This window comes from Symphalangus syndactylus, chromosome 16 (assembly GCF_028878055.3).
Source record: "Symphalangus syndactylus isolate Jambi chromosome 16, NHGRI_mSymSyn1-v2.1_pri, whole genome shotgun sequence".
Lineage (NCBI taxonomy): Eukaryota > Metazoa > Chordata > Mammalia > Primates > Hylobatidae > Symphalangus > Symphalangus syndactylus.
The window spans coordinates 85747570-85762333 of NC_072438.2; positions in this window are offsets into that span (position 1 = coordinate 85747570).

Consider the following 14764-nt stretch of genomic DNA (forward strand, 5'->3'; position numbering starts at 1 on the left):
CCAGGTCCCTCCCACAACACATGGGAATTATGGGAGCTACAATTCAAAATGAGATTTGGGTGGGGACACAGCCAAACCATATCAAAATGGAGCAGTAGAAATGCGAAATGCGGTACAAAACTCACTCAGCCCTTTTAATTTCATGTGTTGATGCAGGAAGATTTTACCATTACTCCATACCTTCCTAATGAGGAAAGAAGGACCTGAAGGAAAAAGAATCCTGCACTGCCTCATCTTTCCCTTTCTTTCTACGTCCTCATTTTCAGCACAGGTACTGTGGTTGGCTCATACAGAGAAGTAACATGAATAAGAAAAGCTAGATAGAGCTCCTTGGTTTGTCATGTTTCCAACATGTAATGACATTTCTTTAGGCATTTGAAGCAGCCTTGATTTGAATGGAAGTGTGGCCTCTTGAGGCCATCAGCAGACCCCTGCACCCCTTAGCTGTAGGCATAATACGTTAACCTTGTATTCACTTTGAGTCTCACTGAACTTGTCCACCAGAATTCTGTGCTCAGCAGGCATCATGAACGCTATGTGCAAGGATGGCTGCATACCCACAAATCATGCATTTCTTCTCTGCTCACATGCTCCATTGTCCTATAGGACTTCACTTGCAAAATCCAGGTTCAAAGATAAAATTCTGAAGAAATTCAAGCGTGAGGCCCTTGTGAACTGGGCCTGTGCACTGGCAACATGGCCAGGGAGCTGGCCCTGGATGCTGTTCTGTTGTCATTCAGTGGCGGCTCACGCCCAGTATCACAACCACCAGTTAGGCTATAAGAAGTGAGTTGAGAATTAGGGCAACACCACCTAGCCTGTTGGGTCACATCTTTTGGTCACAATCACTTTACTTCAGGGCCTCATCGGCAATTCGCTCTAATCTACTACCTCATTCTGCTTGGGAGGTAAAAGGAGCCACAAGTTAAACATTTCGTTGTTTTGGTTATAGAGTGTATGTGGCCAGGTGTGGTGGCTCATGCCTATAATCCCAGCACTTTTAGAGGCTGAGGCGGAAGGCTTGCTTGAGGCCAGGAGTTTGAGGCCAGTCTGGGCAACATACTGGGCAACAATAGAGACAGGGAAGACCCTGTCTCTTTTTTTTTTTTTTTTTTTTTTTTGAGACAGGGTCTTGCTCTGTCATCCAGGCAGGAGTGCAGTGACACGATCTCAGCTTACTGCAACCCCACCTCCTGGGTTCAAGTGATTCTCCTGCCTCAGTCTCCCGAGTAGCTGGGATTACAGGCTCCCACCACCACGCCTGGCTAATTTTTATTTTTTATTTATTTATTTATTTTATTTTATTTTATTTTTTTTTTTGAGACGGAGTCTTGCTGTGTCACCCAGGCTGGAGTGCAGTGGCGCGATCTCGGCTCACTGCAAGCTCCGCCTCCCGGGTTCAGGCCATTCTCCTGCCTCAGCCTCCCGAGGAGCTGGGACTACAGGCGCCCGCCAACACGCCCGGCTAATTTTTTGTATTTTTAGTAGAGACAGGGTTTCACCGTGTTAGCCAGGATGGTCTCGATCTCCTGACCTCGTGATCTGCCCGCCTCGGCCTCCCAAAGTGCTGGGATTACAGGCTTGAGCCACCGCGCCTGGCTAATTTTTATTTTTTAGTAGAGACAGGGTGTCACCACGTTGGCCAGGCTGGTCTAGAACTCCTGATCTGCCTCTGCCTCCCAAAGTGCTGGGATTACAGGTATGAGCCACTGTGCCCAGACCTCTATTTTTTTTAATAAAAAAATAAAAAATAAAGTATATGCAACAGTTTTTGGACATGAATTCAAAATAAATATGGAGAGATCAGTTTTGATAGTTCACAGGATTCTTTTTGAACAGTGACTTAAGTGCCTAAAATAACACTTTCTCAGCCGGGCGCGGTGGCTCACGCCTGTAATCCCAGCACTTTGGGAGGCCGAGGCGGGCGGATCACGAGGTCAGGAGATCGAGACCATCCTGGCTAACACGGTGGAACCCCGTCTCTACTAAAAAAATACAAAAAATTAGCCGGGTGCGGTGGCGGGCGCCTGTAGTCCCAGCTACTCAAGAGGCTGAGGCAGGAAAATGGCGTGAACCTGGGAGGCGGAGCTTGTAGTGAGCCGAGATAGCGCCACTGTACTCCGGCCTGGGCAAAAGAGCGAGATTCTGTCTCAAAAAAAAAAAAAAAAAAAAAAAAAAAAACACTTTCTCAAGCCTAGAGCAAGTTCACTTACTTTAACGTGCATACAGATTACTTGAGTTACTTGCTGGAAGATATTTTTAAGAAACTCACTGCCAGGCACAGTGGTTCATGCCTGTAATTCCAGCACTTTGGGAGGCCGAGGCGGTGGATCACAAGGTCAGGGCTCGAGACCAGCCTGACCAACATGGTGAAACCCTGTCTCTACTAAAAATACAAAAATTAGCTGGGCGTGGTGGCAGGCGCCTGTAATCCCAGCTACTCAGGAGGCTGAGGCAGGAGAATTGCTTGAACCTGGGAGGCGGAGCTTGCAATGAGCCGAGATCGCGCCACTGCACTCCAGCCTGGGCGAGAGAGCAAGACTCTGTCTCAAAAAAAAAAAAAAAAAAAACTCCCAGGTACCGTTGCCAGATTTGATACTAATATTGCATAAGACATACTTATCCTAAAAAGTTATTCATTTTGTGTCTGAAATTCAAATTTAACTGGACGTTCTAAATCTTTATTTGCTAAATCTGGCAACTCCATCCCTAGTGATATTGATGCAGATGGACTGCATATAAAATCCTAAGTTTTCATGAGCTGGAGCTGTTTATAACTCCCTGAAAGCTCTCCCTCAAAACAGATTTGAGATTTTGACAGCACTGTCTGTGAGGAGAGTGGATCTGAAGGGTTTTGTATAAAGTTCCATCACGTGGTCAAGTGCAGTGCCTGATGCCTGTAATCCTAGCACTTTGGGAAGCCGAGGCTGGTGGATTGCTTCAGTCCCGGAGTTCGAGACCAGCCTGGGCAACATGGTGAAACCCTGTCTCTACAAAAAAATACAAAAATTAGATGGGCGTGGTGACACGTACCTGTATTTCCAACTACTCAGGAGGCTGAGGCGGGAGGATTACCTGAGCCTGGGAAGTTGAGGCTGTAGTGAGCTGTGATCGTGCCACTGCACTCCAGCCTGGGTGACAGATTGAGACCCTGTATCAAAAATAAAAAAATGGAAAATGAAAAATTAAAGTCCCTGCACATTCCCTTTAGCCAGAGATAACTATTATCCCTTGAAATAGCCCTCTCTCTCGCTTCCATGACTCCTGCTAGCTTCTCTCCTTCTGCATTGGAGCCTTCCCACCAGCCCGATGCAGGGTGCATCCCGGTTTTGTGGGGCCCACAGTCCCCCATGCAATTTGGGGGACTCTATGGAAAGTAATACACAATTACAAGTACAAAATTGGATCAAGATGAGTATCATGTACAATGAATAAAGAAATCACCACAAATTACAAATTTTAAAAAGCTTGCTATTAATGAACACTCATCTATAATAATGTTTTCCTACATTTTTGGGGCTGCATACTCCTTAATCATTTGTTCAAAAGATAGCTTGTTCTGTGATAAATAGCATCTTCTGCAGAGAGAATAGAATGATAATTCAGTCTTTCCTCTAGCATGATGAATAGACATTTGATTTTTATTATTGATAGTGTAAAAGTGTTTCTCTCTACTTCACAAAGTATAAATGGTAATGTCATGTGCATTTTTAAGATTGTTAGCAAATTTGGGCAGACTTCATTTAAATTTCTTTTATATATGAGCTGCCAGATTTGGAAGAACTTTATTTTGCTTTATTTCAAACCTAGTTTCTCCTCTGTTGCCAGTGCTGGGCAGCACAGGTCACAAACCTTTCTTTTTCTTATTATTTTTTTCTTTTATTTATTATCTTTTTTTTTTTTTTTTTTGAGATGGGAGTCTTGCTCTGTCACCCAGGCTGGAGTGCAGTGACGTGATCTCAGCTCACTGCAAGCTCTGCCTCCCGGGTTCACGCCATTCTCCTGCCTCAGCCTCCCGAGTAGCTGGGACTACAGGAGCCTGCCACCATGCCCAGCTAATTTTTTATTTTTTTATTTTTTAGTAGAGATGGGGTTTCACCATGTTAGCCAGGATGGTCTTGATCTCCTGACCTCGTGATCTGCCCGCCTCGGCCTCTCAAAGTGCTGGGATTACAGGCGTGAGCCACCGCACCTGGCCAGATTTATCTATTTATTTGCCTGCTTCATTTTTCCCTCTTATCAGACATTTCTTTTTCCTTTTTACTTTTTCTTTACGTTTTCTTTTTTTTTTTTTTTGAGACGGAGTCTTTCTCTGTCCCCCAGGCTGGAGTGCAGTGGCGCGATCTCGGCTCACTGCAAGCTCCGCCTCCCGGGTTCACGCCATTCTCCTGCCTCAGCCTCCTGAGTAGCTGGAACTACAGGCACCCGCCAAGACGCCCGGCTAATTTTTTGTATTTTTGGTAGAGACGGGGTTTCACCGTGTTAGCCAGGATGGTCTCGATCTCCTGACCTCGTGATCCACCCGCCTCGGCCTCCAAAAGTGCTGGGATTACAGGCTTGAGCCACTGCGCCCGGCCTACTTTTTTTTTTTTGAGACAGAGTCTCGCTCTTTCCCCAGGCTGGAGTGCAGTGGCACGATCTCGGCTCACTGCAACCTCTGCCTCCTGGGTTCAAGCAGTTCTCCTGCCTCAGCCTCCCCAGTAGCTGGGATTACAGGCACCTGCCACCATGCCTGGCTAATTTCTGTATTTTTAGTAGAGATGAGGGTTCAACATGTTGGCCAGGATGGTCTCGATCTCTTGACCTCGTGATCAGCCCACCTCTGCCTCCCAAAGTGCTGGGATTACAGGTGTGAGCCACTGCACCAGCCTTCTTTTTGAGACAGGGTCTCACTCTGTCGCCCAAGGTAGAGTGCAGTGGTGCAATCAGGGCTCACTGCAGCTTCAACCTCCTGGGTTCACATAATAGACATTTTGTAGATCTCTGGCCATGTGTCTCCAGGTCTCCTTCCTGGTAGAGTCAGCCATGCACTAGGCAGGAATGTTCGCGGCAGCACTACCCTCAGACAGCTAGCATTCATTTAAACACAAATGGCTTGGTGCAGCGGCTCACGTTTGCAATCCTAGTCCTTTGGGAAGCCAAGGCAGGAGGATCACTTGAGCCCAGTAGTTCGTGGCCAGCCTAGGCAACATAGGGAGACCTCATTTCTATACATAATTTAAAAATTAACTGGGCACAGTGGCATGTACTTGAGGTATCAGCTATTCAGGAAGCGGAGGCAGGAGGATTGTCTGAGCCTGGGAATTTCAGGCTGAAGTGAGCCATGATCATGCCACTGCACTTCAGCCTGCGTGACAGGCCAAGACTCTGTTTCAAAAAAAATACATGGCCGCGCGGTGTCTCACACACACCTGTAATCCCAGCACTTTGGGAGACCGAGGCGGGTGGATCACGAGGTCAGGAGTTTGAGACCAGCCTGGCCAATATGGTAAAACCCCGTCTCTACTAAAAATTAAAAAAAAAAAAAAATTAGCCAGGAGTGGTGGCACGTGCCTGTAATCCCAGCTACTCCAGTGGCTGAGGCTGAAGAATCCCTTGTATCCGGGAGGCAGAGGTTGCAGTAAACCGAGATTGCACCACTGCACTCCAGCTTGGGTGACAGAGTGAGACTCCGTCTCAAATAAATAAATACAAAAACAAAACACTCCAAAGCACAAAAATATATCCTATGAATGATGGCTAATTTTTTTTTGATACAGGGTGTTACTCTGTTGCCCAGGCTTAGTGTAGTGGAGTGATCACGACTCGCTGCAGCCTGGACCTCTCAGGCTCAAGTGATCCTCCTGCCTCATCCACCTGAGTAGCTGAGACTACAGATGCACACCACCACACCCAGCTAATTTTTTATTTTTTGTAAAGACAGAGTCTCACTGTGTTGCCAGGCTGGTCTCACACTCCTAGATGCAAGTGATCCAACGGCCTTGGTCTCCCAAAGTGCTGGGATTACAGGCGTGAGCCACCACACCTGGCCTTGATGGCTAATTTTATATGTCACTTGGCTGGGCCACCAGGTATTTTGTCAAACATCATTCTGAATGTGCCTATGAGGGTGTCTTTCGATCAGATTTGCATTTAAATTAGTGGACTTTGGCAAATCAGATTGCCTTCCATAATGGAAAAGGGCCTCATTCAATCTGTTGAAGGCCTTACTAGAATAAAAACTGACTTCCCCTTAACAGGAAGGAATTCTGCCAGCATTTGAACTACAACTCTTCCTTGGGTCTCCAGCCTGCTGGCCTACCCTGCAGATTTTGGACTAAGCAAGCCTCTGCAACTGTGTGAGCCAATTCCTTAAACGAAATATCTTTCTATATATACACATCCTGTTGGTTCTATATCTCTGGAAAACCCTGACTAATATACCACTAAACTTCCCCTTACTCAGGTCTCAAGAATCCTGCTGCCTACTCTAATGCCCCCAGAATGCAGGGGGGAGCGTAACACAGCTAACATTGGAAAGCTTCAGGAATCTTAACGTGCATCTATTACAATGAAAACAGCTCGTGAAACACTTTCAAAACCATAGGAACACATTGCTAAGGCCCCACCTAGGCCCTCGAAGCAACTGTACCAGGGAGAGGCCCTCAGACTTAAGTCAGGCGAGCTTCTTGTTGAATTTCCACCCAGTGCCACTGTGTCTGGAGTTTCTTCCTTCTGGTGGGTTCGTGGTCTCACTGACTTCAAGAATGAAGCTGACCTCCCCGGCAAATGTTACAGCTCTTAAAGGTGGTGCAGACCCAAAGAGTGATTGTGAAGAGCGAAAGATCAAAGCTACCACAGCATGGAAAGGGGACCCGGGAGGGTTGCCAGTGCTGGCTCCAGTGCCAACCTTTATTCCTTTATTTGGCCCTGCCCACATCCTGCTTATTGGTCCATTTTACAGAGTGCTGATTGGTCCATTTTACAGAGTGCTGATTGGTGCATTTACAATCCTTTAGCTAGACACAGAGCGCTGATTGGTGCATTTTTACAGAGTGCTGATTGGTGCATTTACAATACTTTCACTAGACACAGAGCACTGATTGGTGCATTTACAATCCTTTAGCTAGACAGAAAAGTTCTCCAAGTCCCCACTTGACCCAGGAAGTCCAGCTGGCTTCACCTCTCACCACCTGCAAAGCTAGGGGTGCTCTTTGCCTCTGAGGTCCTCTTCCACAGTCAGGTCACACACTGTGCAAAAAAGAAGGGGAGATACCAAATCTCCCCTTCTTGACAACTCAAAGGCCTCCCGCTATCCATGCTTTTCTCCTATCTACCAACTTTCCCCTTTCAACTAGTCCATTCCCATAAGCACCCAAGCATGGATGGGTTCTCCTTCTTTGAAATAATAAAATTGTATTTTATTTTGAGACAGAGTCTCACTCTGTTGCCCAGACTGGAGTGCAGTGGCATGATATTGGCTCACTGCAACCTCCACCTCCTGGTTCCATTGATTCTCGTGCCTCAGCCTCCCAAGTAGCTGGGACTACAGGTGCGCGCCAACACACCCAGCTAATTTTTGTATTTTTTAGTAGAGATGGGGTTTCACCACGTTGGCCAGGCTTGTCTTGAACTCCTGACCTCGACTTATCCTCCTGCCTCAGCCTCCCAAAGTGCTGGGAATACAGGCCTGAAACCCTGCACCCAGCCTCTCCTTCTTAAAATAGAACCTTTCTTTTGTCTTTACTTTTCTCTCCAGGTATCTCCCCATTTCACTAGTTTCCCTTCTAACCAACTCCTAGCAAGTCTGCACTTAATGCCCTTCAGTCCTCTCCCGATGTCTCTTAAACCCATTCCAATAAGCTTCATAGAAAGTAAAGGACCCAGAAGTCCCAAGAGCCCTGAAGCCCCTGCACGCACCCTAGCTGGCTCAGTACCTTACTTTAATGAGAGAAGAATAAGCTTCTGCTATTTAAGCCCCGATGTTAGGGTTTTCTGTTGTATTGTGTGTTCATGCCTCTGAGAATCCCCAGGCCATTGGGATGAGGGTGAATTCTTCCTCAGAGTGTTTGCCCTAAAAGGGCTCTACGTTTAGGTACGTGCTTAAAATTATTGCTTTTTTTTTTTTCTTTTTTTTGCTTGGGTTTTCCTGGGACATTTGGGCAGTATATTAGTTTGCTGGGACTCTCATGACAAAATACCACAGACTGGATGGTGTCAACAGTAGACATTTATTTTCTCATAGTTGTGGAGGCTGGAAGTCCAAGACTGGATGGCGTAAACAATAGACATTTATTTTCTCATAGTTGTGGAGGCTGGAAGTCCAAGATCAAGGAGTTGGTGGGGTTAGTTTCTCCTGTGGCCTCTCTTGGGGGCTTGTGCTCTCACTGCACACCTTCTCACTACATCCTCATATGGCCTCTGGTGTGTGAGCATCCATCACGTGTCTTTGTGTGTCAGACCTTTTTTTTCTTCCCCCTGAGACGGAGTCTCGCTCTGTCGCCCAGGCTGGAGTGCAATGGTGTGATCTCAGCTCACTGCAGCCTCTACCTCCCGGGTTCAAGGAATTCTCCTGCCTCAGCCTCCTGAGTAGCTGGGATTACAGGTGCATACCATCACACCTGGCTAATTTTTGTCTTTTTAGTAGAGACAGGGTTTCACTATGTTGGTCAGGCTGGTCTCAAACTCCTGACCTCGTGCTCCGCCTCCCTCAGTCTCCCAAAGTGCTGGGATTACAGGCGTGAGCCGTTGAGGCTGGCCAAATCTGCTCTTCTTATAGGGACAGCAGTCAGATTGAATTGGGGCCCACCCTAACAGCCTCATTGTAACCTCATTATCTCTTTGAAGACACTGTCTGCAAAACCAGTGACGTTTTGAGGTACTGGGTATTAAGGCTTCAACATATGAATTTGGAGGCGGCACATAATTCAGGCCACAACAGATACTATAAATTAAAGTTCTAAATCAGGATTTTTTAAGCAGGCTGTTGCCTGTAATCCCAGCAGTTTGGGAGGCTAAGGCAGGAAGATTGCTTGAGACCAGGATTTCGAGGCCAGCCTGGGCAACATAGGGAGACCCTGTCTCTACAAAAAATTTAAAAATAAATTCAGGTGTGGTGATGCACGCCTGTGGTCCCAGCTACTTGGGAGGCTGACATGGGAGGATCACTTGAGCCTAGGAGGTCAATGCTGCAGTAAGCGGTGATTGCACTACTGCACTCCAGCCTGGACAACAGAGTGAGACCCTGTCTCAAAACAAAACAAAAACAATACAATAAACTGTGCTAGTGTTTATGAGTTTAAGAATTCTCAGGGGAGATTCCATTTTTTACACCAAATCAAAGCCTAAATTGACAAGATTTTTTTGTCAGGACCTTTGATAAGAGTTGGGAATTTTCAGTGCTGTGAATTTCTGAGGGTGTAGCCCCTTGAGGGTTCCTGCTTTAGGCAAGAATCTCAGCAGTGACTCAGACCTGGGCTCCTGTTTCTCATTCGCTGGGGAATCACTTGCTATTTGGGGTTTTGCCTTGACTTCCTTTGGGGCTTTTGTGGATTTCCCTTACCTTCTTGTGAGCAGATTTACAAAGTTTTTAAGGACACTCTTTGGAGGAATAATTTCAGATTTACAGAAAAGTGGCAAAGATAGTACAGAGAGTTCCTTGTATTGTATTGACATCCTACATTTCCTTGGACCATTTGTCAAAACTGAGAAACCAACATGGGTCCATCACTATGAGCTAATCCCCAGAATACACTCAGATTCCACTAGTTTTTCCACAAATGTCCTTTTTCTGTTCCAAGATCTCACCATACATTTAGTCATCAGGTCTCCTTACTTCCCCTAGTCTGTGACAGTTTCTCGATCCTCGCTTATTGTCTTTTATTTTTCTTTGTTTTTTTGTTTGTTTGTTTGTTTGTTTTGAGAGGGAGTCTCACTCTGTCGCCAGGCTGGAGTACAACAGCGCCATCTCGGCTCACTGCAACCTCCGCCTTCCAGGTTCAAGCGATTCTCCTGCCTCAGCCTCCTGAGTAGCTGGGACTACAAGTGCACACTACCACGACCAGCTAATTTTTTATTTTTAGTAGAGACGGGGTTTCGCCATCTTGGCCAGGATGGTCTTGATCTCCTGACCTCATGATCCACACACCTCGGCCCCCCAAAGTGCTGGGATTACAGGTGTGAGCCACTGTGCCCAGCCCCTTCCTTATTTTCAATGACCTTGACAATATGAGGAATACTAGTCAGGCATTTTGTAGAATGTCCCTTAATTTGGACATATATGCACGTATATTAATTTTATTTTTATTTTTATGTATTTTTTTGAGACAAAGTCTCACTCTGTCGCCAGGCTGTAGTGCAATGGCGCTATCTCAGCCCACTGCAACCTCCGCTTCTGGGTTCAAGTGATTCTCCTGCCTCAGCCTCCCGAGTAGCTGGGATTACAGGCGCCCACCTCTGTGCCCGGCTAAATTTTGTATTTAGTAGAAATGGGCTTTCACCATATTGGCCAGGCTGGTATTGAATTCCTGACCTAAAGTAATCCACCCGCCACAGCCTCCTAAAGTGCCATATATGAATTTTAAAGGATGCCTAGCAGTCATACTGAGCTTATCGAGGTGCGTGTGGGAAGAAATACTACCTAGTAATGCCATGTGGTGCTGGAAGAGGAAGTTTCTACTCTTGGATTCTACAAGTTACTCAATGTGCCGCACATAAATTCATTTCCCCTTGAGTCTCACTTGGCTAAATAAAATAATAATAATTTTTTGGGGTGTTTTTTTTTTTTTTTTTTTGAGACGGAGTCTCGCTCTGTTGCCCAGGCTGGAGTGCAGTGGCGTGATCTCGGCTCACTGCAAGCTCTGCCTCCCGGGTTCCCGCCATTCTCCTGCCTCAGCCTCTCCGAGTAGCTGGGACCACAGGCGCCCGCCACTACGCCCGGCTAATTTTTGTTTTGTATTTTTAGTAGAGACGGGATTTCACCGTGGTCTCGATCTCCTGACCTCGTGATTCGCCCGCCTCGGCCTCCCAAAGTGCTGGGATTACAGGCATGAGCCACCGCGCCCGGCCAATAATAAATTTTTAAAAGTAAATTCATTTTCCCTCTTAAGTTTGCCAGGGTTGGTTTTTCTTGCTTAATTCAAAGAACCCGATGACTAATTCAAAACCCCTAACATATTACCCAGCTACTTTTCCCACAGCCCCCGGCCCTGCCCTGTGTCCCCCCAACCCCCCTACCTCCCCTACTCTACTGTTGTCTGTTTTCTGGCAACATCAAATTTATTACATTCTTAACATTTTAAGATTCCTGCAAAACTCATCAGGACTTTTCCCATTTACATCATTCTCTGTACTTACTCAAATGCCAGCGCCAAGACCACAGGTAGTTTTATGGTTTGCTGGGCATTGCTTTCTGTTCAAATTTCTCTGCTCTGGGGCAGTGTCTGGAACCAGGGAGCTTGGAATGGGAGGGTGGAGGCAGAATGAGTCTCAGCAGAACTCTATGGCTCAAGGGTAAAGCAGTTGAAGAGGCATGGGGTTGTTTCCAACCAAGGTAAGTGGACAGGGTCAAAAAGAGAAAGCTGTGGGGGAAAAAGGTCGTGAAAGGTTTCCAGCCCAGGTGAGAGCGCTCCCGGCTGCAAAGACACAAACACACCTGCTTCCCCAGGCAAGAGGGCTGCCTCAGTGCACCCTGCCCCCAGCAGGCGAAAAGGAAACCTTGGACCCAGTGAAACTTGTCCTAGTCATTGTCCTAACAAAGAGCAAAGGGAGCTGACTCTTTTTTTTTTTTTTTTTGAGATTAGGTCTTGCTCTGTAGCCCAGGCTGGAGTGCAGTGGCGCTATCATAACTTACTGCAGCCTAAAACTCCTGGGCTCAAGCAATTCTTCCATCTCTGCCTCCTCGCTAATTTTATTTTTTATTTTTTATTTTTTTGGTAGAGACAGGGTCTTGCTTCGTTGCCCAGGCTGGTGTTGAACTCCTAGCCTCAAGTGATCTGCCCGACTCAGCTTCCCAAAGTGCTGGGATTACAGGCATGAGCCACTGCTCCCAGCTGGGAACTGACATTTTTGAGTATCCACTATGTGGCAGGCACTGCCATGAAGAGTTTTACCTGTCTGATTTAATCCTCAAGATGCTGAGAAATAGGTGGAGGTTATTTCCCAGCTTTACAGTAAACAAAGTGCCAAGGACTCAGTTGCAGAGCCAGGAAGTCTGATTTTGAACCCAGTTCTGTCTTACACCGAAGTTTATGTCCTTTGTGGGCAAGATGGGGGAGAAGAAAGAGGGTAGCTTGAGAAACCTCCTGGAGCTGGAGGCCATAGGTCAACAGTGGGATCTTGGAAAATGAACTTGAATTCTGTGAGTGGAAGTTTCCGCATGTATAAAATGGGTAGAATGAAACCTCCCTCACTGGGCTGACATGAACATTGAAGAATGTGATACAAGGCCGGGCGCGGTGGCTCACGCCTGTAATCCCAGCACTTTGGGAGGCCGAGGTGGATGGATCACGAGGTCAGGATATCGCGACCATACTGGCGAACACGATAAAACCCCGTCTCTACTAAAAATACAGAAAATACAGGCGGGTGCCTGTAGTTCCAGCTACTCGGGAGGCTGAAGCAGGGGAAGGGCATGAATCCGGGAGGCGGGGCTTGCAGTGAGCTGAGATCGCGTCACTGCACTCCAGCCTGAGCGACCGAGTGGGACTCCATCTCAAAAAAAAAAAAAAAAGAATGTAATACAAGAGAAGCATGCAGAGCAGTGCCCAGCATAATGCTAGCTCTCCTTAACATACTGTAGCCTTGACCAGGCACGGTGGCTCACATCTGTCATCCCAGCACTTTAGGAGGCCGAGATGGGCAGATTACTTTGGGTCAGGAGTTCGAGACCAGCCTGGCCAACATAGTGAAACCCTATCTCCACTAAAAATACAAAAAATTACCTGGGCATGGTGGCACACGCCTGTAATCCCAGCTACTCGGGAGGCTGAGGCAGGAGAATTGCTTGAACTCAGGAGGCGGCGGTTGCAGTGAGCTGGGATGGTGCCACTGCACTCCAGCCTGGGCAACAAAGTGAGACTGTGTCTCAAAAAAAAAAAAAAAATAGATACACACACACACACACACATATATATACTGCAGCCTTTATAATTAATAGTAATACTAGGAACAGGAGTAGTATTCTTAGGTTTGCACTCAAGTCTTTTAGTTAACAATGCTATCATCTCTTTGTTCCCACTTTTTTTTTTTTTTTTTTTGACACGGAGTCTGGCTCTGTCGCCCAGGCTGGAGTGCAGTGGCGCAGTCTCAGCTCACTGCAAGCTCCGCCTCCCAGGTTCATGCCATTCTCCTGCCTCAGCCTCCTGAGTAGCTGGGACTATAGGCACCCGCCACCACACCTGGCTAATTTTTTTTGTATTTTTAGTAGAGACGGGGTTTCACCATTTTAGCCAGTATGGTCTCGATCTCCTGACCTCCTGATCTACCCGCCTCGGCCTTCCAAAGTGCTGGGATTACAGGCGTGAGCCACCACGCCTGGCCCGTTCCCACTCTTTTATTTATACAATAGCAACAGGCATTGTGGGTGCCGAAGACACAGTAGGGAATAAAACAGACAAATCTTCTGCTCTCAAGGAGCTGACTTCCTAAGTTTTCCCTGTTATATTTCCCTGACAATAAACACAATTATATTTCCCTGACAATAAACACAGTATATTTGTCTGTTCTTGCATTGCTATAAAGAAATACCTGAGACTGGGTTATTTATAAAGAAAGAGTTTATTTTATTTATTTATTTTTTTTTGAGATGGAGTCTCACCCTTATCGCCCAGGCTGGAGTGCAATGGTGTGATCTTGGCTCACCACAACCTCCGCCTCCTGGGTTTGAGTGATTCTCCTGCCTCAGCCTCCTGAGTAGCTGGGACTACAGGCATGTGCCACCACGCCCGGCTAATTTTTGTATTTTTTAGTAGATATGGGGTTTCACCATGTTGGCCAGGCTGGTCTTGAACTCCTGACCTTGGGTGATCCGCCTGCCTCGGCCTCCCAAAGTGCTGGGATTACAGGCATGAGCCACCGCACCTGGCCAGGAAAAGAGGTTTAATTGGCTCAGGGTTCTGCAGGCTGTACAGGAAGCATGGCAGCATCTGCTTCTGGGGAGGCCTCAGGGAGCTTTTACCCCGGAAGGCAAAGCAAGAGCAGGGGTCTTACATGGCAGGAACAGGACCAAGGTGGGCGGGGGACATGACATGCCACACACTTTTTTTTTTTTTTTAAGATAGAGTCTCACTCTCTTGCCCCGGCTGGAGTGCAGTGGGTGCAATCTCTGCTCACTGCAACCTCTGCCTCCTGGGTTCAAGCAATTCTCCTGCTTCAGCCTCCCGAGTAGCTAGGATTACAGGCATGTGCCACCACATCTGGCTAATTTTCATATTTTTAGTAGATGTGGGGTTTCACCATGTTGGCCAGGTTGGTCTTGAACTCCTGACCTCAAGTGATCGGCCTTCCTCGGCCTCCCAAAGTGCTGGGATTACAGACGTGAGCCACTGCACCTGGCCTGTGTCACATAATTTTTTTTCCCCTCTGAGAGAATCTAGCTATGTCACCCAGGCTGGAGTGCAGTGGCACGATGCCGGCTCACTGCAACCTCCACCACCTGGGTTCATGCGATTCTCCCGCCTCAGCCTCCTGAGTAGCTGGGATTACAGGCACCTGCCACCACGCCGGCCTAATTTTTGTATTTTTAGTAAAGATGGGGTTTCACTGTGTTGGCCAGGCTGATCTCGAA